Source organism: Polyodon spathula, chromosome 11 (assembly GCF_017654505.1).
Source record: "Polyodon spathula isolate WHYD16114869_AA chromosome 11, ASM1765450v1, whole genome shotgun sequence".
NCBI classification, from domain to species: domain Eukaryota; kingdom Metazoa; phylum Chordata; class Actinopteri; order Acipenseriformes; family Polyodontidae; genus Polyodon; species Polyodon spathula.
Window position 1 is genome coordinate 6,175,277 of NC_054544.1, and position 27,695 is coordinate 6,202,971.

Genomic DNA, 27,695 nt, shown 5'->3' on the forward strand with positions numbered 1-27,695 from the left:
GTCCTTCATCCAGGAAGATCTGTGAAAAACAAATAGGCATGTGAAGGTCATAAATATGCATGAAGCCTATTACCTCAAGGACTGTTCACCAATGTTTTATTAACTTTATTAAGGTTTATTAATATTGGTCCCCCCTTTTATCGTGTTGAGAATTTTCCTATTTATTTATCTATTTTTACTGTCAATCCTACAGTATATAAAGGCAATCTTTTGCAGATATTGTATACTATTGCAAACATAAACATACTGTATGATCAATTACAACATGGTACCGTATAATCTCCAGTCTGTAACAGGGGTAACAGCAACTCCACATTTGAAAAGCCTCTCTGGAGATAGGTGGAGCAGAGATGTGAGGAAGCCTCCATATGCCTAATTTAAAAGATACACACACAAACAAATACAGCACAATATTTGTAATTGGAGCCAAAAACAGATTCCACTTGTATCTGTCTACTACCACATAACTATGGGGATAGTTCTTTCAAGTCCCTTAAGCATCAAAGTTCAACAAATATTTTACATCTCTGCAAACAACAACTGCTCCAGTTCAAAAGTCTCAAAAAGTGCTAAGATTCCGAACCTATTTTTGTCAATAAGCATTGCACAGTCTCGTGAAATATTTGTCAATTCCCAGTTACATTGTAATTGAAGAGACCTAACAAAGCTGTCTGTGTTCCGTCGAAAAATATACTGTAAGTCTGGCAGGCTGGAGGCTTGTCTTCATTTGTGGTTATAGAGCTGGTAACCTCACCCCAATGCACAATACAAACACTGGTAATTCTAACCCTGAAGTATAGCCATTCCTGACACCATGTTTAATAAGAAAAACAAAGCATGGCAAGACTAAGCACATCCAGTAAGGTGTTCTTATTGAAATAGTTTTTTAATCATTCCATAGTCAATTCAGAATCTCTCCAATGAGGCATGGCAAGTTCACCAGTAATGTATTTCTTTATTAATTTATTAGCAGTAGCACAATGTGGTATCAACACATAATCAATTACCAAGAACAGTTGCAATTATGTGGGCCTCTATACTGATCTCTCAGCTGAAAAACAGCATGCTGTTCAGACAAAAAAAAAAAAAAAAAGATTTTTTTCTGTACCTTCCCATATCCTGTTTTTGATCAATGTAATGAAGTTTAAATAAAGATCTGCAACAAAAGATGATGAGTGTTATAATAAAGAAAGTAGAAATACACATTGTTTATCAAGGTCGCTGGTAATCTCCCTTATCCCTGAGGTGTTCTGCATTTTGCTATGATCATAGCAAAAGTAATTTATGTCTTGTTAAATCATTGTAAAGCAAAGAAAAGAATGGTTAAGCACACTGAAAGCAAAGTGAAGAAAATTACCAAAGGGATTCTATATAACACTGAATAAATAAGTATTTGTATTCTTGTCTCCTTGTGTGCTTGAACATCAAAGGTGGAATTTGGCCTTTTGCTAAATAGACTAATTTTAACCAGCTGTGTCACGCAAACAGACTCGTCTACGTTCTTACTGTAGAAAAGCAAACAGGAGAGATGTCCTAATTCATTTCCTCACCCAAATGTGTGGTATTGAAATTAGCAGTCTAACATACTTTTAATGTTTACTAAAGCTACAGTTAGTTTATGTGTCAGTCATCTTGTCATCAGTGGAAATGAGTGAAATGGTGTGCATATTGATTGCCTGTCTTTATTACTGACTAAGACAGCAGTTTATTATGAGCTCATTGCTGCAGTAACCTATATGTGCTTGCAAAATTATTGGTTGCTTGAGTCATCGACTAACTTGTCTCAGAATTTCAGAATGCACATGCAGTGTGTGTGTGTGTGTGTGTGTGTGTGTGTATATATAGATGAAAGCTATATTTGCATCCTGAGCCATTCGAAAAAAAGGCATAATACCACAGTAGTGATGGCAAAAAATTCCTCTAGAGGAAAATATTTGAACTGTGACCCATTTGACTACTCAAGACCATCACTTTCAATTCAAACACAAAATGTCTTGTTTTCAATCACTTGACAACACCCACAGTACAGAAATGTGCATTAATGATCAACAAAATAAGAATACATTTAAAAAGAATATATATATATATATATATATATATATATATATATATAAGTCTTCACTTATATATGGCTCAGGTGTAAGTACTCCGAGTTCATTTCATGGCTCAGAAGTAAGGCTGCCCTTTGAGAGTTTATCTGGGGGTCAGTTTGTAGTCCAAAGGAGAAATGTAAAATGAAACATAAGCTTGTTTCTGACTGCTGTTCATTATATCCTTTTATTCCAACAATACGTATAGAACGTTCTAGATTCTTCACCTATTCTTCAATACTGCCTTTCTCTCATAATATAGGGCACAACACACGTCTCTCTGCATGTTACTCCTAGACTGTAATGACTTGATAACCCATTTGTCACTGTAGTGCTGAAGATGCCAGCACTGTTCTTTAGATCACTTTCACAATCAGTAGAAGATGGTACAGATTATTTTCATTGAAGTCTGCTGGGAAGGTCAATTGAAGGGGAAGTTCTACTATAAGAAGAGACCACAGTTAGGCAAGTAAAGTATTTTTCAGGCAAGCAGTGCTTATACGTTGCCATTGTGGTTCTGAACTGGAATTATTCACAAATCTACAATTTACTGGGTCAAACAAAATTAACGTAAGGCTGTATTAGCTCTGACCATAATAATATAAAAATAATAGCAAATGTGTCCATGTATAACCATGAGAAGTAAATAAGACCTAATGAAATACACAAAACTACCCTATTTTACAATGTATTTTATTTATTGTTTCTATTTTTGTAAATCTGTATGTCAGTAAAAACTAAATGACAAGGTTGGCAAGCACCTAATTTGACTAGACGACAATGTACAGGTTTGTTTGATTTTTTAATAGATATTTTTGTGGACTATGTTAGTGGACAAAAGTTTGAGCGCCCTCCTAAATAGAAGTATCTTTTTTTTTTTTATTGGATAACAATCACATTGTTCTCTTGTCCATACTCAAACTATCGTATTTTTATTCAGCAAATTGTGAAACGTGATTATCAAGCTCCACTATGGGATTTGACGTAGGCTTCTGGTTTTTCCAAATTTATTTAGCACCGCCTTCAATTGAACTGTTTCATCCAGTCGTTCCGCTTAGAGCAGTGCGTTAAACTTTCATCATAATTAGGGCTTCTAGTTTTCGGTTTTTATTTTCCATCTCTCTCCCTCCCTTTAAACCTAATAGTTTTTAAGCCTCAACTTAATATCAGATTGTTTAAATTAGCGACGCACGACTAGAAACTAACGCAGTGGAAATTAATAAACTGAATTCGGTGATTAGAGCCCGATCGAAATGCAGGTTCAAATAGAATCAGATGAGATCAATGCACATTGTTTGTTAACTCAATCAAGATATGAGGGTAAAAAGAAAGAACTTCCTTTGGTAATTAATGTTTGATTAAGAAAGCAAATCGGCTCAGAATATGTTTAAAGGGACATCACGTGATCAAAACTAAAACCCGAAAACTAGAAGCCCTAGTCATAATTAATAACTAGAATTCAGCATAATTTACTGTTTCTGATCAAAGCCATGTATAATAAATGACAATGATACATGTTGCTAATTGGTGGAGTGTGAGTTAAGCTAATATATATTGTAATACGGCAGGGAGGGGGTTAATAGCTTCCCTGCCTAAAAACAGGTGAGAATGTAGATTTGTGTTAATTGTTTTATTGTTTAATTAGTTATCCCCTGCACCTGCTGTTTATTGTAATTTAGAGTCAGGTGCAGGGTATTTAAAGAAAACAGCCAGTCTGTTCAAGGCTGCTGATGTGTGAGGAGCCTGGTTGAGGGTGATTTCAACCGAAACAAAAAGGTAGTGTGAAGAAGCCTTTTTGTGTGTTCTGTTTTGTTAATGTGTGGTACAGGTAAACAGCTTAGCTGTTCTGTTTTAATTAGGTTATTGTGTGTGTTAGTTAGTGCTTGTAAGAGCTAAGTGTTTGTTTTGTGTTTGTTTATTTTGTTTTTTGTGTCTATTAAAAATAGCACTTCAGTGCGCTTAAAACCTCCATTTCTGTGTCCTGGGTCTGTGCTTAAAAGGGGCAACGAACCGTGGTGAGGTGCAATCATTTCATTATATATATATATATATTATATATATATATATATATATATATATATATATATATATATAGTAAATGTGAAAAAGTATTTGCCCTCTGTCTGATTTTCTGCAATTTTGCATATTTTTGACACTTAATGTTATCAGATCTTAAACCAAAATATACTTATTTCATTCATTTATTAAAGAAAGTTATGCAACACCCAATGCCCCGTGTGGAAAAAGTAATTGCCCCCTTAGACTCAATAACTGGTTATGCCACCTTTAGCAGCAATAACTGCAACCAAACGCATCCTGTAGTTATTGATCAGTCTCTCACAGCACTGTGGAGGAATTTTGGCCCACTTCATGCAGAACTGATTCAACTCTCTGACATTTATGGGCTTTCGAGCATAAAGTGCTCGTTTCAGGTCCTGCCACAACATCTTAATGGGGTTTAGGTCTGGACTTTGACTAAGCCATTCCAAAACTTTTAATTTCTTGTTCTTCAACCATTCTCATGTAGACTTGCTTGTGTGTTTCAGATCATTGTCTTGCTGCATGACCCATCTGCTCTTCAGCTTCAGCTCACGGACGGATGGCCTGACATTCTCCTCTAGAATTCTCTGATACAGAGCAAAATTCATGGTTCCTTCAATGATGGAAAGTTGTCCAGTTCCTGATGCAGAAAAGCATCGCCAAATCATGACACTACCACCACCATGCTTGACAGTTGGTATGAGGTTGTTACTGTGGAATGTAGTGTTTGGTTTTCGCCACACATAATGGGGCTCATGTTGGCCAAAAAGTTCTACTTTTGACCCATCTGCCCATAGAACATTGTTCCAGAACTCTTCAGGATCATCCAAGTGCTTTTTGGCTTGAGATGAGCATGTGCCTTAGTAGAGTGGTTTCCGCCCTACTGTGCTGACATTTTTGCCCAGTTCACTCTGATGGTAACAGGCCAAAGTTAGTCAGATTTATATTGGGCGGGGCTGGTCCAAATCAGGCCTGATTGTTAACCAAACTATTCAAACAGCTGACTGTGGTTTGGTGGAGCCCCAGAGCCTTTAGAAATGGCTTTGTAACCCTTTCCAGACTGATAGTTCAGGAAATCGTGGCATGATGTGCCTCTAGAACCTGTGTGCTGACAATTTAACTGATGGTAAAGGCCAAAGTTAGTCAGATTTACAAATCAGGCCTGATTGTTAACCAAAGTATTCAAACAGCTGACCCTAATTATCCCTTTAATTGGGTTGAGTTTTGCAATAACTTTTTTGAAGATTGCATGTTTGATTACCTTGCACACCAAACAAATGAAAGAAGCACCAAACTTTGGTGTCATTTTTTCTCTCAGACTCCCTCTATATACTACTACAACAAACAAAAAGATCTGACCAAATTCAATGTGAAAAATGTGCAAAAATGCAGAAAATCAGATAGGGGGCACATACTTTTGTACGGTATTATATATATATATATATATATATATATATATATATATATATATATATAGTATATTTGTTGTTATTCGTATAAGAAGATAGGGGCCCAGAATACTATTCATGTCTATTAGGAAACACACAACAACAATTCACAAGGAACAAAATATATATATAGCAACAAACACATGTATATGCATTCTTCTTAAAGAAGCATTTAAACACTCACTCCTTCAGTTGTGATGAATTTGTAATCAATATTTCCACTAAATAATAATTAACTGATCTTTTGTCCTTTATGAACAATCAGCACTACTGATATATTATCTTTCAACACAAATGTTTAAGAAATTAACATTATTATTTGGAAAAAATAAATAATCTTCCAAACAGTAGGGGTAGATTCAATCAAAACATGTGCAGAGTTCTTAGCTAACAAATAAACTGAAAACATTTTGGGAACTCACTTATCATGTCACTCAGTCTGTGAACGGTGACCTGTGGAATATCTGGACCTTAAAAGAAGAGAGATGAGAACGTTTAGCTCCAGATTTTAGCTGTCATTTGCTACAAAGTATAAAGTGAAGAATATCCATGTAGCCTACTGGAAAATAATATTTTCCTCAGACACCTTATACTGTAAGTAATTTACTTTATCAAACGGCAACAACCCTGCTTATTAATATATACTATCAACTACTCAACACACATGTATTATAATAGCTTTGCTTGTATTTTACAATCCAAATTGCAGATATTTTTTTATGCAGCTCAATCGCTTAAGCTGTTACCTACTGTAGTAGGAATGCTGCCTGTTTATAATATAAATTATGTTTGCTACAGTTCTCTAAAATCATATCTATTTGCATCTTACTTTCACAGTTAAACATGATGTGCTGAATGCTGGTGCTAATCTCAGCACTGTGGTATGTACACCAGTCCATGTGTATATCCTACATACTTTTATTATTATTTAGTAGACTCCTTTATCCATGGCAACTTACAGAGACTAGGGTGTGTGAACTACGCATCAGCTGCAGGGCCACTTATTACATTGTCTCACCTGAGACGGAGCACAAGGAGGTTAAGTGACTTGCTCAGGGTCACACAGTGAGTCAATGGCTGAGCTGGGATTTGAACCGGGGACCTCCTGATCTTTTCTTTAACCACTGGACCACACAGCTGAATGACAGGGACAAGAAATCATTATTGTGGGACTGGGTTATATTTCATTCATAAGGTCATGGCTGTAACAATCTAAAATGCCTTTAAGGCAAAGCCTGCCTTGTTATAACTAAACACAATATTAAATAAGCTCATACCTATCTATTTGCCTTCAAGGTGATGAATCCACAGGACTCAGATAATAGCTATTGAAAAAAAAGGTTGCAGTTACCTGACGATGGAATATGCTTTCATTGTGTTCTATCAGATATTACCATGAGCGTTGTTTACATCCTAAAACCTGATTGTCCTTGGAGACCCCCACATAGCCCAACAGCACTAGTTATTGCATTGCATTGTACTTGTGTTTCTCCATCTTCTGCTGACATGCTTGCCTTGCCCTACAGTAATACAAGCTCTTCTGAACTTACATAGTGTGTTGATTCTCATCAAAGGCTAGTATTTGGATGACTTCCCAGTTTCCTGAAGTGAGGGGATGAACAGTGATCTCCTCATTTTCAGGCTGCAGTAAAAAAATAAAAATGATACAAACATAGATTACAAATGCTGTCTAACGGAAGTACAACTATAACCAGGGGGTGAGTTTAAAATCGCTAGTGGCACCAATAAAATATAAATTAATATGGTCAAATATGTATAACAGAGCACTGATGTTCTTCATCACACCTTTGACCACTGATATATTTCCATGTAGCAGTCAGACCACCAAGTACAAGTATACATTTTTATATTATTTAAGTTGTTTCTCCCTGCTCAAATGGATTACATGAGTTCTATTCCATTAAACTTGGCACCTACAACTCCAAGAGGCCAAAGTTACAGGGAGCACAGACAGAGTGCACGTAGGTCTGGAGCAGAACAGGATGATTAATATTACATTGTATCAGCAGGACTCTGACAAAGAGACCTATGCTATCAAATCCACACTGTTTCACCTTGAAAGCATTAGCAACAATGTAACTGTGCTTTAATTGAACAATCAAAACAGACCCAGCAGGAAATGTAACACAGAAATTAAAACTTAATAATAAATGCAACATACATCGCCAGTATAAAGCAGTAAGCATCATGCACTGTTGAGGAAAGATGCCTTGTTTAACCATAACTAAGTGCTCCCATATTTTGGGATCAGAATGATCTGTGATCAATCAAATGCTTGCAATACTGCATATCACCCATCCACCAAACTGAAAGAAAAGCTTTCAAGAATGGGAATGATCCCATGGAAGCAGTCAGAAAGTACTTTTGCATTTTATTTGCGATGTCTGTTTTTTAATTTTCTTTATTTTATTAGTCTCACATATCAATGACTATGATGAAACCATACCCCCCCCCCACCCCCCACCCCCCCTCAAATGATCTGACTGCAAATATAGTAGGTAGGGGAGGGGGAGTATATACACAGAAAACTGGGACTGGTTAAAAAAGTTTTGGGGGAGGGTTCATTTGGGAATGTAACTAGGATCCCTCCCATTAATGTCAGGCTTTACTTATAAAGATGTCATGTTTTGTCCTCACCAGATCAGAAAACACTGCAATGTGGTGAAAGGCTTTCTGTTTGCCATTTTTAACTGGCACAGTCACAAAGAATTTCTGACTATCCAGTGAAAACACTGGCTCTTCATTCTGAAAGAATAAAGACTTTTTAAAGTAACCAAATCGAATTATATTTGGTATTCTACCTCTGTGCTTTTATTGCATAGCCACAAAACAAAAAAAAATCTTAAAAAAGTAGTAGTTACTTAGTAAATACTTGTGTACTGACACATAATTACTATGTTATTAGGCATAGTTGCAATGCACTTAATGTGTACAGCTTTTTGCACAATATATGACATATGTAAGTACACAGTTGTATCAGGTAAGAGTTAGGTTTATGGTTACGGTTAGGGTTAGGGTTAGGTTTAGAGTTAGGGTTAGGGTTATTTCAAGCAAAATTACACCAAGCACAGACAGAGTGCAGACAAAGTAACTACTATGTAAATACACAGTAATTAGTACAGACACACTGTAAAGTGTTACCATAGTATATTTTAATACAATTGCAAACAAGTTTATTTGGCTTTACCTGTTTATCAAGCCAAAGATCAGCTGTCCTTACATGTTTCTGAAATAACAAGAAGCAATAATATAGCAAAAAAAATGCAGTTGATTGGTTTATTCCTTTCACAGTTGGCATGACAATAATAATAATTTGCAAGTTTAAAAGTGAATAAGAACATTGCGTATGCATGTGATGCAGATTTGATTTGCTAATTGGCAAGTACTCAAATACAAATCAACTGATTCAAAAAAAATAATAATCAAATCAAGAAATAGCCATTTATGCAATTTAAAATGACATGTTTGTGAATTATATGAATCTTATTTAAATTGCAGGTTAAGTTATCGGATTAATATATATATATATATATATATATTATATATATATATATATATGATATTATATATATATATATAAAAAATGTTGCAGTATTTGTGAGTTGTTATTTCTGAATTCATTTTAAAATCAAGACGTAGTTTGCAATTACTTAACAAAGCAGTTTGATTTAAAGTGGCTTTATAATTAAAGGTGTATGCATTACAATTTTTATTAACAAACCAAAAATAGGTTTTACTGTATTTGGATGCAATGGCCAGTCGTAGCTTCACATATTGCAAGAACAGTGCTATTCTGTGGCCTGTTTAACCACCTCACTGCAGCCTTGTTGTTATTGACCCACTTCACCATAGTAATATAATGGTCACTAGTTGAAGACAAAAGAAATACAACGTTGACGTTTTTCCTTTAGCATAAGTAAAATATAATATGGTATTCTGGGTCTACATAAATATATAGGGTATTATTTTCAAAGGAACATTGATTAAGTGGATTTAAGAGTAATTTTTCAAAATGTTTCCTTTTTAAAAGAGGGAGTTGTAAGGGTTCATAATGCTTTTCTGTGGAAATGTATGCTATGTTAAAAGTTTTTACTTTCAAGGACGTTTCTCGCGTAACTTCACTCTTTCAAGGAACTACACAATTATTTTCAAAACTTCTTTCATGTATGGCAAGTCCCACTTACACAATAACAAATTACACTGTTTAAAAATAACCCCCATACCATACACAAACCCCTCTTCACTTGTTACAGCACCTAATCGGTATGAACTAACACATTTTTTGTTGAATAAATATTCTTCAAAAGGCATCCTGTATATGCAATGATGAACCCACTCTGTATCTCTGTCAAAAGTAACACCTCAGGGGTCCTTTTTACTCTTACTCAAGAAAAAATGCACAGCCTGTTGAAATCTGACTAAGCAATTCAATGCATTATATACTTGGAAATTATTATTACTGTCACGCCAACTGTTAAAAATATAGGGCATCGCAATAAAGACATTTTTCTACTGATTAAATTGCACACATATAAATAAATAAAAGACTAGTTGTGACTTTCTAATTGTGATGCATCTTTTAAACTGCTGACCTTGTAATTCAAGGTATGTATGTATTGTATGCAGACCAAGAACATAGACTTCATAGATATTATACAGATTTACATACATACAACATATGTATTTTTTATAAAACAGAATAAAACCTGCCTGCTTTAGAATATCTCCGGGGGTCTCAATTCCACTGTTTTTAATGTCCCATATAATGACTGCATACAATGTCACCATAGGGTTAATCTGACCTGTAACCAATAACATTAAAATGTATAACTTACTTTAAGTTGTTCTTTTAAAAATAGCAAAGCAATCATTTGTGTTGACTGCACATTACTCAAATATGAGGACTTGCACTATTGGATTACACTTGCATAGGAGCTTGGGTCTATATGGAATGGTTAGCCAAGTCATATTGTTGCTGCAATCCTCTTGTTTGTAATTCTTTTGGTGTTCTTATGTTCCCAAATGCTTTCTGCAGTGTGAGATTGTGTTTCTCTGGATTCCTCCAGCCTTTTACTCACTTGGCACTTTATTTCCAGCAAGTTAGAAATCTTGGTTTTCATATCATAGCTGCTGAGATAAAAGTATATTAAAAGGAGTTTTACCAGTAAGTAATGGAAGAAAGTGTAGAAACACTAACAACATATTGAATTATCTCTGGACTTCACAATCTCTTTATAAGGTCTTGAATATCAGGCCACTCTTTTACCTTGGGATAGGGATAATGCTGTCCTTTGGGATAGAGACTGTCTGTAAAATGAGGAAGGTCCATGCTTGGTGTTAGGGAATCATTAATCATCAGGAACACCAGCCTTTCTCCATCTGGGGACCACCAGTGGGCAACATGGGACTGCAGCAGTTCATCTGCAAGTAATTTATATTTGTCAAAACTGGAAAACATTTTTAGATGTTGTAACTTGAAACGTCAATGTACAGTATGAAACCCAGTGATGTGTTCTTAGCTGAAATACGTCCTGGATTGATTATTTACCCAGCTATTAAATCATCACTCTCTCTTAGGGCTAGAGATGATTAGTATTTGTGAAATCACCGTTATAAAGAAGAGAAGTACAAAGCAATCTGCTGTTGTAGCCAAAAAATAATAATCTTCAAGAACAATTTTCTGCAAAACAATATATTACTCAGTACTTCATATATCACTGCCTTAGGATTTTATATGTGGCACTAACCAATACTGTATACTGGATGCACTAGTCAACATTCTTTAGTTCAGTTAATGAAAAGCTATACAAATAATCCCTCATACTGAATCTTAGTTAAACAGCTTAGTATATTAAATCAATACAAAATACAAACATAAGCGCTGATCTTTTTCAACTTTACGGTGTATAAAATATGTATGTTGATAGGCATTAACCTTATTGTATTGAGTTTCTACTGAAATTCCTTCAATACTTGTACAGTCATCTGCTTGGCATACAATTGGCTCTATACCTGATTAGTTCTAGATTGTCCCAAATTGACATATCATTGTCATATGTATATAAAACTAGGTTGGCTCTCATTATCAAATCATAGGCTTTTCATTGTTTTGTTTTTAAGGTTCTTAAAGTTGTAGTGCCTCCTTATTCGATTAACACTGGGTATAGTTTATAGTCCCAAGGGTTCACACACTTTTGGGAGAACTATGTTTCACCTATCAGCTCATGTATGAAAATCTATCAGAAGATGGAATTTGACAATCTCTAGTTTTCTGACTATAAAGATGGAATTGCTTAGAGCCTTTTGCCATTGCTTTTCCTTTAGTCCACATTAACATTTAGATGTGTCCTATTTAATGTTATTCTTTTTCTGTAGGCTGCTGACTAAGTTTGAAGCACACATGTATTTATTGTGTTGCTTGTATTTGTAATTGTTTTATTGCCTAAAGGGCCCCCCTTGTAAATGAGGCCTCTGTCTCAATGAGTAAATCTTGAGTATAATTAAAAAAAAATAATAATAATAATAAATGAATCCACTTTTGATTGACAGTGCCAATGGACTAAATAATGATTTGCGGGGCTCATTAGATCAACACTGTAAAAAGACTGGTCATATTCTGCATGCCCAGACATTAACTTACAAGCAAATCTGGAAAAATCCAGGTAACTAAAAAAAGAAATCTTAATTAAAAAAAAAATGAAATTGTGTCATAGAGAATGTACATATTTGCACAGAGACAGTGTACACTGTGCTTCCCTACGGTCCTAAGTTATGAAGTTGTTATAAAGTCTGGCTTGAGGCTTCTTAAGATTTCAAGAGCTATGCTTGGCTGGTTTCTTTTTCCACACAAAAAAATGGAGATAGATATCTTTGAAGTGAATTAACTTGGTAAAGGAGGTAGGAAAATGCATAAGCATTTAACATGCATGAAATTCAGACTATCCGGCCTGAAGTCATTCATATATATATATATGGGCCTGGAAAATATGTTGGTAGTATGTAATAATAAATAGTACTGGAAATATAAAAGGCAATGGGAAAATGTAAATAGACAACTTTGAGTAAAAAAATTTAGTCAATTATTTTGAGTCTTCTTCAAACGACTTCAGTCAAGAGCAACTACAGTAGTCTGCATCCAAAATAGACTAATTTAGATTGGTTACAAAAAGATATTCAATTGAATTTCTATCAGTTTTGTTGCTGTTTAATTGTGTCAATTTTACATATGCCGTTAATTTGTAGTGAAATCTTTATACTGTATGTGTTGCAGAGCTACCTCTAGTGCTCAAGACAACACCCTGCGACCAATAAGAGGTAACCCTTCAGTTTTGGACATATCAAATCTACTGTAATCAAATGCTTACCTTCATACATCTAGTCTGCAATTCCATTGAAAATAACTCCTTTTCCCAATGAAGTAACCCTCAAAGAACTTTTGTTCATAGCAGACTGGTAGTAGATATTGTTTTCAAAAACATACACCTTTAATGTAAAAGAAAAGGAGATGCTACGTATTGTATCTAACAAGTGGATATCTCTCAATGAGCCTAGTTTATATACCGTCAATTGTTCACTTTAGATGGAGCCTAAACTTGTAGTATATCCCTGTACATATGTGGCTACAGCAGGGGTGTCCAATCACGGCCCTGGTGGCCCAGTTCAATCCATTCAAGTCCAGGAGCTTCTTCAAACCATGTCCTTGAATACTGAATTAAGCCGTGCATGGCCATAAAAGACTACACTGCCTTAAACAATTCTGGAAGTTGTTACTTTTCTTTTTTCACACTTCTTTGAACATGTATTATATTTACAAACTGCACCTTATATACAGAGTCAAACATGCAGTTGCAGTGTGTAACTATATTATAAATAAAATAACGGAATATATGTTTAACCAACGCAGATAAAACACACCTATAAAATGGATCAGTGTCTCCCTCTGACGCATGTTCTGTGTGTGTGTGTGTGTGGGGGGGGGGTATTGTATTTTTATGTAAATTAATTTGATATAATTAATATTTTCTTCAGCAATAAAATACCTCTTTTTAACCAAATTGAAATAAAAAAAATATCAAATTTTATTATAAACATTACATGTACAGTGCCCCTTCCCTGTCCTGCTATGCCCTGTTTATATGCACACCGCTTTTCACTGTATTTGCATTCTGTTCAGTAATGTTAATCAAGCAATCCATGAATCACTGCTGGGGGGGTAGCACCAGAAGGATAAAGAGTGAGAGGGAAGTCGAATGTAGATCTGGTGCTGCTTCGCCCTTTAAAAAGTCTGCAGGAGCACATACTGTACCAATTCATGGTGTTTGGCCATCTCAGTTTGCAGCATTAAATAACTCAAACTACAGTGCCGTGATGTGTAAAGACTATTCTGGAGTGGATCAGTGAAATGCATCTGAAGACAAGAGATGCATTCAGCGTGCTGTTTTTGTTCGGAAGTGCATTTCAAGGTGAGTCCTAGGTTGATATTCAGGCTGTAGGCTTTAAAGTTTTAAAGACAAAAGGAGTGTGAGTGACAGCATTTTGTGTGTGCTTTTGTGTGTGTGTGTGTGTGTGTGTGTGTGTGTGTGTGTGCTTTGTATTTAATTAATATCTGATGCCACCAAATTATGTCAGATATGCTGCTTGTTTAAAGCTTAAGAACGCCCATTATTCAGGACTGTTTGTTTTGAATAAGATTATAGTTTAGTTTAGCTTTGTCTTGGGGTTTTTTGGCAAGCTCAGAAGCAGTAATTTACTGATAAGGGGTTTGAAGCAGTAAAATCATTATGATTTGACAATCTTTACAACCATCTGTGGAAAAATATGTGCCCTTGACTTTGAGTCGAGGGCATTCCCTTTGCTATCATGATCCAAGTAGGAATTAAGCCTACCCACAGATTTGCAAAAATACAGTATGAAGCAAACATTATGGTGATGCATTTGCACTAGCAAGACAGAAAATCATGTTAACGCATTTGCACTAACAAGACAGAAAATCGTGCATCAGAAAAATGTAAATATGGTGTTGTGTTTTTTTTTTTACTGTAAAGATAAAAAGGTCACATTCTAATATGCTGTCAAAATTACATTATGTCTGAGTGAAAATATTTTATTTACTTTAACAATAAAACATACAATTGTATGGAAGCATGTTTACTGGGTAAACTGCATATACATCATAATACAGTATATTACAGTATGTACTGTCAAAAACCAGCACTTAGACTATTTTTGTGTGCAGTGAGTTCGCAAACTGATTTTTGTTGTAGGCCCTTAGCGTGCAAACTCATCATAGCTATGAGTTTCAAGTGGCCTGACCTTATCCTCTTTTCAGGGTTAAATTTGACCTTTCTGAAGTTTCTGCTATCGAACTGTAATGGGAAAAATCTTGATATCTTTATCAGCTGCTGTCTCTGGACTCCCCAGGCCGCATACTGTAGCACTGAATCAGCAACTTGTGGTGAACTGAGCTCCCAAACCTCCCAGGAGAACAGGAGGGTGAAAAAGATGTTTAGGAAAAAGACATATTTAGCTATTCAAACAAACACAAAGATTTTTTAATAAACGATCTTACCAAGTATGCAAGCTGTAGATTAAATTTGAGGCTGTGAAAGAGTATCGATAGACCTAGAAAACATAATTACATTTAAATAATAGGGAAACAATAGTTTCGGAAAGATATGGGGTGAATATTTGCATTGACGTTGCTCTTGAATGGGTCAAGGTCAAAGGCTTTTTTTGGCTTTGACCGGCATAAAAATAGTGTGATGTTGCCACAGTTATTGGTCATGATTTTTTTATTGAATTTTTACAATTTTTTTTAAAACAGTCAATGGGGTTCGTTGAAGTTGAACTGCCAAAACTTTGAGAAAACAAACAAACATATATGCATTATAAAATACATACATAGAGAAGAAACTTACCATGATACAATTATATATGCACTGGCTGAAGGAGACATAGTATGCTTGAGTCTGGTTTCTCTTGGATGTAGTGAACTGACATTTTTGTTATTGACAGTATTTGGTATTATATGGATTGCCTTTATGCAATGAATGACCAAATGGATGCCTTGCTGAAGATGAAGCTGATATTGGATTATATTTCAAATGTATTTTTAAAATGCTATTTTATTGTTTTTCAAGTGAATATACATTGCTATTAAAAAAAAAAAATGGTTATAAAGCAACTCTCTTCTATAATGCAAGATAGCAGATAAACTCAACTTCATTGCCCATTATGGAACTTTCTTATAACATGTTATTGTCAATTACAATGTTTGACTATATATACAAAAACTAATATATATATATATATATATATATATATATATATATATATATATATATATATATATATATGTGTGTGTGTGTGTGTGTGTGTGTGTGTGTGCGTGTGTGTCTGTAAAATATGCTTGATTAGTCATGCTAAATCTCTATAAATACATACAGTATAACTAACAAATATAATGAATACAATGAATAATATGAAAACTGTCTGATTGACCTACATCACTGACATGATAATAGCATTTGGAGGAAAATGTAATACAACCTCTGTTCTATATATCTTAGTTTCTTGTGAGAGTTTATCAAGCCTCACGTGCCCCTCTTTTAAACTAAAATAATGGTTTCACAACTCTTCATAAAAATAACAGCAGCCACTGAGGCAATTGCAAAGCTCCAGTCTTCACAGGAGGATATGGTGCAGGGTTGCGTGAGAACACAGTGGAAAATTTTTCACATTGATGTTCAAATAATATCAAAGGGAAATCATTTCATATGGCAGATGTGCATTCTATTTTTGTGTGCACGTTATACACTTGAAATACCCAAGGGAAAAGATGAAGGTTTTAAATGTTACTTCCATTGTATAAATTAAAAACAATTACAATAATTTAGCCCTTACAAAAAATTATGCGCTATATACCCAGATCTTTAACATTCTGTAGATGTTAATTAGGCTCTAAGATTCAGCTGGCATATTAATCAGTGAGCACAGAATGTTAATAATTACAACAACAACAAAAATGAGACTAAACTTGAGTGAAGACACACAGAGAAGAGACCTTGACTGATGTATTTGTCCGAGAGTTCAATCTTGATTTAAAATCTCAAGCGAATTCTTGAATGTTTCAGGCTATGGCAAATAAAGAAATCACATTATGATAAATTATCTGTCAGATTGTGTTAGGATGGAAGCATTCTCCATAGACCCACTTTGATGTAGATCTCTACAGCGTATAGCTTTTCTGATATAACTGTCATGGTACATCTTAAAATTGAGATAAGAAAGCAGAGAAAGTGAAGGAAATTGCTTATTTATTTATTTATTTTTTGACAAACTACACAGTAGCATCTTTAAATAACTGGAAATGTGACCTCAACAAGAAACTTTAATGAAATCAAAACTTTTAATTGGAAATAACTTTGTGGCTGTCATTGATGGGTACAGATCAACTATGGACCAATCTTTGGTACAATTCTTTCTCACTTGCATATTATTTCTGAAGATGCAAAAATCCACATGGGACCTGTGGTGTGATTTTTCCATTTTAATATTAATAATCTGAAAGCATCAGTAGTTAATGGTACATTAATCTCTACCTTATAAAAATGCTTCTAAAGTACAGTACATCTATTCTAAGCACCTGTTCATTTTTATTTATCCTGAGTACCACTCCTCTGACTGCCATAAAAGGCTGTATGGAAATTCCTCAGCATGTGAACAGAGGATATAGTGTATTCTGATTGGTTAGGTTAATGAATGCTATATAATATCTTTTAAACAACGTGCCCACATGTTATTGGAATTATACACTCGATCATAAAGTAAGTTCAGTTAAGCTACAACACAGTCTGGTCTTCGTTGCTCATGATAACAGATAAGAACATAAGAACATAAGAACATAAGAACATAAGAACATAAGAAAGTTTACAAACGAGAGGAGGCCATTCGGCCCATCTTGCTCGTTTGGTTGTTAGTAGCTTATTGATCCCAAAATCTCATCAAGCAGCTTCTTGAAGGATCCCAGGGTGTCAGCTTCAACAACATTACTGGGGAGTTGATTCCAGACCCTCACAATTCTCTGTGTAAAAAAGTGTCTCCTATTTTCTGTTCTGAATGCCCCTTTTTCTAAACTCCATTTGTGACCCCTGGTCCTTGTTTCTTTTTTCAGGCTGAAAAAGTCCCTTGCGTCGACACTGTCAATACCTTTTAGAATTTTGAATGCTTGAATTAGGTCGCCACGTAGTCTTCTTTGTTCAAGACTGAACAGATTCAATTCTTTTAGCCTGTCTGCATATGACATGCCTTTTAAGCCCGGAATAATTCTGGTCGCTCTTCTTTGCACTCTTTCTAGAGCAGCAATATCTTTTTTATAGCGAGGTGACCAGAACTGCACACAATATTCAAGATGAGGTCTTACAAGTGCATTGTACAGTTTTAACATTACTTCCCTTGATTTAAATTCAACACTTTTCACAATGCATCCGAGTATCTTGTTAGCCTTTTTTATAGCTTCCCCACATTGCCTAGATGAAGACATTTCTGAGTCAACAAAAACTCCTAGGTCTTTTTCATAGATTCCTTCTCCAATTTCAATATCTCCCATATGATATTTATAATGTACATTTTTATTTCCTGCGTGCAGTACCTTACACTTTTCTCTATTAAATGTCATTTGCCATGTGTCTGCCCAGTTCTGAATCTTGTCTAGATCATTTTGAATGACCTTTGCTGCTGCAACAGTGTTTGCCACTCCTCCTACTTTTGTGTCGTCTGCAAATTTAACAAGTTTGCTTACTATACCAGAATCTAAATCATTAATGTAGATTAGGAATAGCAGAGGACCTAATACTGATCCCTGTGGTACACCGCTGGTTACCACACTCCATTCTGAGGTTTTTCCTCTAATCAGTACTTTCTGTTTTCTACATGTTAACCACTCCCTAATCCATGTACATGTGTTTCCTTGAATCCCAACTGCGTTCAGTTTGAGAATTAATCTTTTGTGCGGGACTTTGTCAAAAGCTTTCTGGAAATCTAAATAAACCATGTCATATGCTTTGCAATTATCCATTATCGATGTTGCATCCTCAAAAAAATCAAGCAAGTTAGTTAGGCACGATCTCCCTTTCCTAAAACCATGTTGACTGTCTCCCAGTACCCTGTTACCATATAGGTAATTTTCCATTTTGGCTCTTATTATAGTTTCCATAAGTTTGCATATAATAGAAGTCAGGCTTACTGGTCTGTAGTTACCTGGTTCAGTTTTGTTTCCCTTTTTGTGGATCGGTATTACGTTTGCAATTTTCCAGTCTGTCGGTACCACCCCTGTGTCAAGAGACTGCTGCATGATCTTGGTTAGCGGTTTGTAAATTACTTCTTTCATTTCTTTGAGTACTACTGGGAGGATCTCATCCGGCCCAGGGGATTTGTTTATTTTAAGAGCTCCTAGTCCCTTTAACACTTCTGCCTCAGTTATGCTAAAGTTATTTAAAACTGGACAGGAACTGGATGACATGTGGGGCATGTTGTCAGTATCTTCCTTTGTAAAAAACTTGTGAAAAGTAATCATTTAACATATTTGCTATTTTTTTTTCTTCCTCTATGATTTTGCCATTTGTATCTCTTAAACATTTAATCTCCTCTTTGAATGTTCTCTTGCTGTTGTAATATTGGAAAAACATTTTGGAATTGGTTTTAGCTCCCTTAGCAATGTTCATTTCTATTTCTCTCTTGGCCTTTCTAACTTCCTTTTTGACTTGCATTTGCAGTTCTGTGTACTCTTTCTGTGTACTTTCTTTTTGGTCCTTTTTTAATGCTCTGTAAAGTGCCTTTTTTCGCTGAATATTTTTTTTAATTGATCTATTAAACCATTTTGGCAATTTAGTTTTACATTTAGATTTGTCTACTTTAGGGATATAATTGTTTTGCGCCTCTAGTACTACGTTTTTGAAGAACAACCATCCTTCTTCTGTGGGTGTTTTCTCTATTTTACTCCAATCTACTTCTGTTAGTCTCTGTTTCATGCCTTCATAGTTTGCTTTTCTAAAATTGTAAACCTTAGCTTTAGTCTTTACTTTTGAGGATTTAAAAAACACTTCAAATGAGACCATGTTGTGGTCTGAGTTTGCCAGTGGTTCTCTGACCTCTGTTTTAGTTATTCTATCTTCGTTATTTGAAAAGACTAAATCAAGGCATGCCTCCCCTCTAGTGGGTGCCTTCACAAATTGTGTTAGGAAGCAGTCATTTGTCATTTCCACCATTTCTATTTCATCCTTCGCGCTACCCACCGCGTTTTCCCATTTTATTTGGGGGAAGTTGAAATCCCCCATTAGTATGGCTTCTCCTTTGCTACACACATTTCTAATGTCATTGTATAACAGATTATTTTGCTCACCGTCTGAATCTGGCGGTCTATAGCATGCTCCTATTATTATGCCTTTTGAATTTTTGTCTGTTATTCTGACCCATATTGATTCGGTTTTATTTTCTTTGTCCAGGTTTAACACCTGGGCTTCAAGACTGTTTCTTATGTATAGCGCTACCCCTCCTCCTCTTCTGTCCTGCCTGTCTTTCCTATACAGTGTATACCCACAAATATTATATTCGTCCCCATCACTCTCAGATAACCACGTTTCTGTAACACCTATCACATCATAGTTACCTGTTAGTGCAGTAGCTTCAAGTTCTAGAATTTTGTTTCTGATACTTCTAGCATTTAGATAAATACATTTAATGGTTGTCTTACCTGAGTTGTTGTTCTTGTTTTGATGCGGTCTCCCTTCTGTTTTTTTGTTGATTTCTCCCCCCTTCCTTTCTAGTTTAAATGCTTCCGAACCTGCTCGAGGATCTTTTCTCCAAGTAGACTAGTTCCCTTGTTATTTAAATGCAGTCCATCCCGTCTATACAGATAGTCCTCGTTGTAGAAAGTGGTCCAATGATCAAGATATAACAAGGGCCACCTGCAGTGGATTTATGAACCACCAATACTGCATCTTTATATGTGTTTGAAATAATGTTTAATAATAATAATAAATAATATTGATTATTACTAATAAATATAATAATATAATAATAATAAATTATATAATAATAAGAATAATAATATCGGTAGCCTAGAGTTTCGGACCAAATCAAAACTTTGACAACCCGTTAATTGCACTTAACAAAACTGTATTTAATAGCGTTTTCTTTTCATGAATAGAAGAAATAAGATACAAAAAAAAAAAAGGAAAACGCTATTAAATACAGTTTGGTTAAGTGTAATTAGCGGGTTGTCAAAGTTTTGATTTGGTCCCAGCCTAGGTTAGACATGAGAATGAAGGTTTACATTAGGGACTTGTCATTAAAATGTTATTGTAATAAACTAGATCATTAAGTGTGGCAGTTTAACTATTCAATACTGACTCTGATATGTCTGGTTTTAATGAAACTAGGCTTGGCATTTGTCATGATGTGGATATATGTCACAGTGTGCTGTATATATTTAATAACAGGTCGGCCCTCCAATTGGATGGGGGGGGGGGGGGGGGGGGTGAATCTGACTGGTTAGCAGATGCAAGGCTGGTGGTGTTGCAAGAGGTAGTGTACAGTATGTGAGCAGTCACTGTGATTGTGGAAATGGCAGATCTGCATATTTAAACAGACTGACACATTCCATTTAAAGTCTTGATTATAATTATTAGACTGTTACCCCCCTGTAACAAAGTGCCCGCCCCTGTGTATATTATCTGTTATGTGTTGCGTGTGGTGTGTTTAAATGTTGGTGTATAGACATTGGTACACGGGATATAAACGGGTCTGTGTAACACGAGTGTTTAAAAATGTATATGTGTATTTAGGCACGAGGATTGCACAGCACTTCACGTGCAAGTAAAATGTAGTAATATGTGAGCACGAGGAATTGCACTTTATTAATTCACGTGCTGGGATTCAAGTGAATAATTAATTGGTAATTGAATCCCAGCACAATAGTATATATAGATGCACGTTGGCACATACTGGTGGTTGGGTGTTCGGTGAGCGGAGAACGGGATTGGAGACGGAGGAAATTAGTAGTAGTAGTCTGTTTTCGTTTGTCTATTTATTTTGGCGTAGAGTGCCGTGTCCTGTGTTTTTCGTGTTTGTGTAAACCTTTTATTTTGTAATAAACCGGCGCCAACAGGCGTCTTCATCATTTCATTTCATCCGTCCTGTGTTTTGTATATTTCATTACCTTTCCTGGTTCTGACGCCGCCCACTTCGGCCGTCTCTGTGACACGTGGTGTCCTGCGTGGGATAACAGCGCCTCCAAGCGTCAGACCAGGAGAGGTGTTTTGTCAAAAAAAAAAAAAAAAAAACACACAGCAAAAAAAAAAAAAATAAAACATGGAAGGCTGGGACTGGAGAGATGGCTGCCAGGACCTGGAGGAGTTCCTCGGTGGTCTGGAGGACCAGGGCTGGTGCCTTGCCTGTGGGGAGTTTGGGCACCCGGTGGTGCGCTGCCCCTACCAGGAAGGAGAGGAGGAACTGCCGCAGGAGAGGAAGGTGAGGAGGTGGCAGAGAAGGGGAAAGGGGAAGAGGAAGGCAGAGGTCCCACCGCTGTCTCCACAGCCGCACCAGTCTCCTGCAAGGGAGGAAGAGCCGCACCAGTCCCCTGCAAGTGAGGGAGAGCCGCACCAGTCCCCTGTATCAAGGGGAGACTACACACCGCTCCCACCTCCACCACCAGGAGACTACACGCCGCTCCTACCTCCACCGGCAGGCGCAGAGCAGCAGGAGCTGCCTCTGCCTCCGCCACCTCCACCGGCAGGAGCAGAGCAGCAGGAGCTGCCTCTGCCTCCGCCACCTCCACCGGCAGGGGGAGAGCAGCAGGAGCTGCCTCTGCCTCCGCCACCTCCACCGGCAGGGGGAGAGCAGCAGGAGCTGCCTCTGCCTCCGCCACCTCCACCGGCAGGGGGAGAGCAGCAGGAGCTGCCTCTGCCTCCGCCACCTCCACCGGCAGGGGGAGAGCAGCAGGAGCTGCCTCTGCCTCCGCCACCAGCAGAGGGTGAATGCCTGCTGGGTCCCTGTCCACCAGCAGAGGGTGAATGCCTGCTGGGTCCCTGTCCACCAGCAGAGGGTGAATGCCTGCTGGTATCACTTCCCCCACCAGCAGAGGGTGAATGCCTGCTGGTATCACTTCCCCCACCAGCAGAGGGTGAATGCCTGCTGGGTCCCTGTCCACCAGCAGAGGGTGAATGCCTGCTGGGTCCCTGTCCACCAGCAGAGGGTGAATGCCTGCTGGTATCACTTCCCCCACCAGCAGAGGGTGAATGCCTGCTGGTATCACTTCCCCCACCATCACGAGGAGAGGAGCTGGAGCTTCCTCTGCCTCCACCTCCATCAGGGGGAGAGGAGCAGGAGCTGCCTCTCCCTGCACCACAAGGGCCAGGACTAGATGCTGGCGGTCCTCAGCAGCCCTTGCATAGGCTGCTGAGGGAAGCACGGGGAAGAACCTCCCGGCTGCAGTGGCCGAAAAGAGGTCCAACACCCGCACCCCAGCTTGTCCTGACTGCCAGCCTCGCTTCGCCCAAGGATGCCAGCCTCGCTTCGCCCAAGGATGCCAGCCTCGCTTCGCCCAAGGATGCCAGCCTCGCTTCGCCCAAGGATGCCAGCCTCGCTTCGCCCAAGGATGCCAGCCTCGCTTCGCCCAAGGATGCCAGCCTCGCTTCGCCCAAGGATGCCAGCCTCGCTTCGCCCAAGGATGCCAGCCTCGCTTCGCCCAAGGATGCCAGCCTCGCTTCGCCCAAGGATGCCAGCCTCGCTTCGCCCAAGGATGCCAGCCTCGCTTCGCCCAAGGATGCCAGCCTCGCTTCGCCCAAGGATGCCTCTGCATCGCCTGGGGTTGCCCGCCGCTCTGCATCGCCTGGGGTTGCCCGCCGCTCTGCATCGCCTGGGGTTGCCCGCCGCTCTGCATCGCCTGGGGTTGCCCGCCGCTCTGCATCGCCTGGGGTTGCCCGCCGCTCTGCATCGCCTGGGGTTGCCCGCCGCTCTGCATCGCCTGGGGTTGCCCGCCGCTCTGCATCGCCTGGGGTTGCCCGCCGCTCTGCATCGCCTGGGGTTGCCCGCCGCTCTGCATCGCCTGGGGTTGCCCGCCGCTCCGCATCACAGCCGGAAGTACTGTGGCCGGAACCCCACGAAGGGGAGCTGCCGGCCACGAAGAAGGGGGAGGAGGTCTGGAGACCGCCAACCCCAGCAGCAGTTTCGCTGCCGGAGAAGGGGGAGGAGGTCTGGAGACCGCCAACCCCAGCAGCAGTTTCGCTGCCGGAGAAGGGGGAGGAGGTCTGGAGACCGCCAACCCCAGCAGCAGTTTCGCTGCCGGAGGAGGGGGAGGAGGTCTGGAGACCGCCAACCCCAGCAGCAGTTTCGCTGCCGGAGAAGGGGGAGGAGGTCTGGAGACCGCCAACCCCAGCAGCAGTTTCTCCGCCGGAGATCGTGGGGGAGGTCCGGAGACCTGCTCCCTCTGCAGTTTCTTCCCTGCAGGAAGAACGGTGGTTGAAGCCCCACCAAGGGGAGCTGCCGGCGCCGAAGGAGGGGGAAGGTCAGGAGACCACACCCCAAGCAGCCTTTCCGCTGCTAGGACTACCCTGGCAGGAGAATGCTACCCTGCTGACAGCATTACGACCTGTGGGCCCCTGGAAGCCTCTGGTCCTGGCCAAGGACTTTGGGCGGGACTTTTGGGCTTTTAAGGGGGGAGGTGGCCATTGAGGCCATGTGTGCTTTGCACAGGAGGGGGTATATGTAACAAAGTGCCCGCCCCTGTGTATATTATCTGTTATGTGTTGCGTGTGGTGTGTTTAAATGTTGGTGTATAGACATTGGTACACGGGATATAAACGGGTCTGTGTAACACGAGTGTTTAAAAATGTATATGTGTATTTAGGCACGAGGATTGCACAGCACTTCACGTGCAAGTAAAATGTAGTAATATGTGAGCACGGGGAATTGCACTTTATTAATTCACGTGCTGGGATTCAAGTGAATAATTAATTGGTAATTGAATCCCAGCACAATAGTATATATAGATGCACGTTGGCACATACTGGTGGTTGGGTGTTCGGTGAGCGGAGAACGGGATTGGAGACGGAGGAAATTAGTAGTAGTAGTCTGTTTTCGTTTGTCTATTTATTTTGGCGTAGAGTGCCGTGTCCTGTGTTTTTCGTGTTTGTGTAAACCTTTTATTTTGTAATAAACCGGCGCCAACAGGCGTCTTCATCATTTCATTTCATCCGTCCTGTGTTTTGTATATTTCATTACCTTTCCTGGTTCTGACGCCGCCCACTTCGGCCGTCTCTGTGACACCCCCTCAGTACAATATGAAATGATGAATTCCAAAGTAGCTGGAGAGTTATTCACTAATGTATATGCAATCTTATCCCATACCCTAATTTTAGTGTTAATTGATACGAATAGACACTTATTATGAAATATCACTGATAACCAAGACAGTTTGACATATCCACAATCTATTATGCCAAAATCTGAGAGCAAATCACAATACGCTAATAACCATAAATGTGCACTTTTCAAACATCTTAATTTTATTGTAATATTGTTATACAATGCAAAATATTGTTTATCATTTTAATTTAATCATCTTATTTAATTATATCATTGTAAGAGACATTTTGTCACAATTAAGCAATGTAATGCTTTTTAATAAATGCAAACATTTTTAATTTACAGAAACATGTTTTCCACAGTCCAGTGGTTTCTTGTTTTAATTGGTTTGGTTTCCCTTAGTTACAGAACAAACAAACAGTTCTCCAAAACGTATAAAAGCTTTCAGTGAATGAAAAAGCAGTTACCTTACAAAACAAAACAAAACCCTGAAGGGCAATGGAAGGTTGCTGCTTTTGCATTTACTGTACTAAGGGCTTTATGTGTTTAACTGGTTTAAAGATTCTCATATATAATGACACATTAGTCCAGGGTGACTATCCTGGCGTTAGAATGAACATTAGGAAGGCTGCTATGGGAATCAATGTAGATGGATACACTATTGATCAAATTGTCAAGCTGAGGCTTTATTTAGTAACCAATTTCATCCTCAGCAAACAGCTCCCATTTTACCTTTTGTGTTTGTCAGATTATGCTGTCTATCCCTGTACGTTACAATGGCTATCCTTATTCTTTAGAAGACAAGAAGCAATTACTTTCTGAAATAAATTAAATTCTTATCTATGGCATTATAAATAAAAATGTAATGGCCTAACTTGATTGCATGTATCACATCATATTTACTAAGTCTGCCCTTACAATAACCCATAAATGGATTATGAAATAGATATTATAAATGCGATTTAATATTTTTTGCCACATTATTTTAACCCCTACTTCTCATCTTTAATATCCAATTATGTTCCTCCAAATCAGAAACTCCGCACAACTGCTCAGGAGAAATGAAGGTCAGTGGGTGTCCTCTGGGTGTCTAATCTATATATACAGTGTAGGCCCAGATATTCAAAGCGATGCACAAAAGCCTCGCAAAATTTGTGGCTCACAAAAATTGGTGCTTTTGCACAAAAATTGGTATTTTCCAACACGGCACAAAACAGTTGCTCGAAGTTGGAAAACAGCAGTTTTTTGCTCAATTCACAAATGTGTTTGTGCCTCGCAAAACCACCTGCGCATTCAATACCAATATAGCAGAAATGCACGAGAGCTGAATGCGCACAAGAGTGAATGCGCAGAATTAAAATACTACATGACAATGTAATGTAATGGAAACATTCTGCGCATTGCAAGCCTGTTGCGCTTATCACAAAACTTAGACATTTTCATTTATAATCTAATGTTTATCATTATCACAGGCATTAGCATGGCTAATAAGCTAAATATTTAAAGGGCCATCACAGATTGTACAGAATTCAAACAGATGTAGCTTTGCTGTGCTGTTTCCTGGGAAGTGAGGAAAGTGTTTATGATTCCTCTACCTCTGTCTCCATAATTTTGACAGGTGTCACACAAATATGAGTATGTTACCTGGTCTAATTAATTTACATTTTTTGACTTTGTTGTTTCCTGTTACAGACAATCCAATTTTCTTTTTTGTTTCTCAGTATTAGCTGTGATCCCGCTATTGCTCCCTGTCTGGACTGATCTGATTTTTGTAATGTGTTTTTTTGTAAGAACTGTAAGTCGCCCTGGATAAGGGCATCTGTTATAAGAAATCACTAAGCTTTCTTAGTATGAGCACCAAACTTACATGGTGAACTTGCATAGGAGACGGACAATATCTCAGTTAACAGAAACTGCCAACATGTCACAGGTTGCTGGTGATTTACAGTCATGGGTTTTCCATGTAATTATTTTTTTTTTTAACACGAGACATTTACACAAGAAAAATGTCTTGTGTGAAATGCTTTCTCTTTCTTCCGTTCGCTCAGTTTATTTTACTCGAGTAAACCAGGCTTCTCACCCGACGTCATGAAAAATGAATGTGAAAGGTGGGGGTTGATATGTAAATTAGCTATGCTAAAGTACTTGTGCTGTTTTTGAAGATTACTATTGAAATTTTGTGAAAATGTGGTTATCATGTGTAGAGAACTGGTGCACAAGTGAATCTAATTAAATACCTTGTGCCTGGTTAGTTAATAATGTGTTTTACTGCTCTTGCCCAAATTGTTTTTCAAATGTCATTAGTGGGTTGTCATGTCATTAGCAGTGAATACTGTTTCAACTAATTTATTTTACAACTCATTAATTAAAAATCAACTCGAGGGGATAAAATGAAACTGACCAACAGGTACTGCAGAGCACCATGGCTGAAAACCAGCGGAGAAGTTTTATATATATATATATATATATTTCATTCAGGCAATACAGCATATAGGGGATGAGGTGATGCTGCGTATACTACCCTGGCTTAGAAACCCTACCCGTCCAGACGGCTGAGAGTTGCTGAGGAAGCATTCATCCAGTATTGGTAGTGGGCACTTGATAGGGAGGTGGCAGATACTGATGATAGGGACTGGTGTATTCATTCATTTACAAACTTGCCTGCTGTATCTTGCACAAACTCTTGCTAACAACAATATGAGGTGAATTCAGGAATCATTGACTGCCTGTGAGA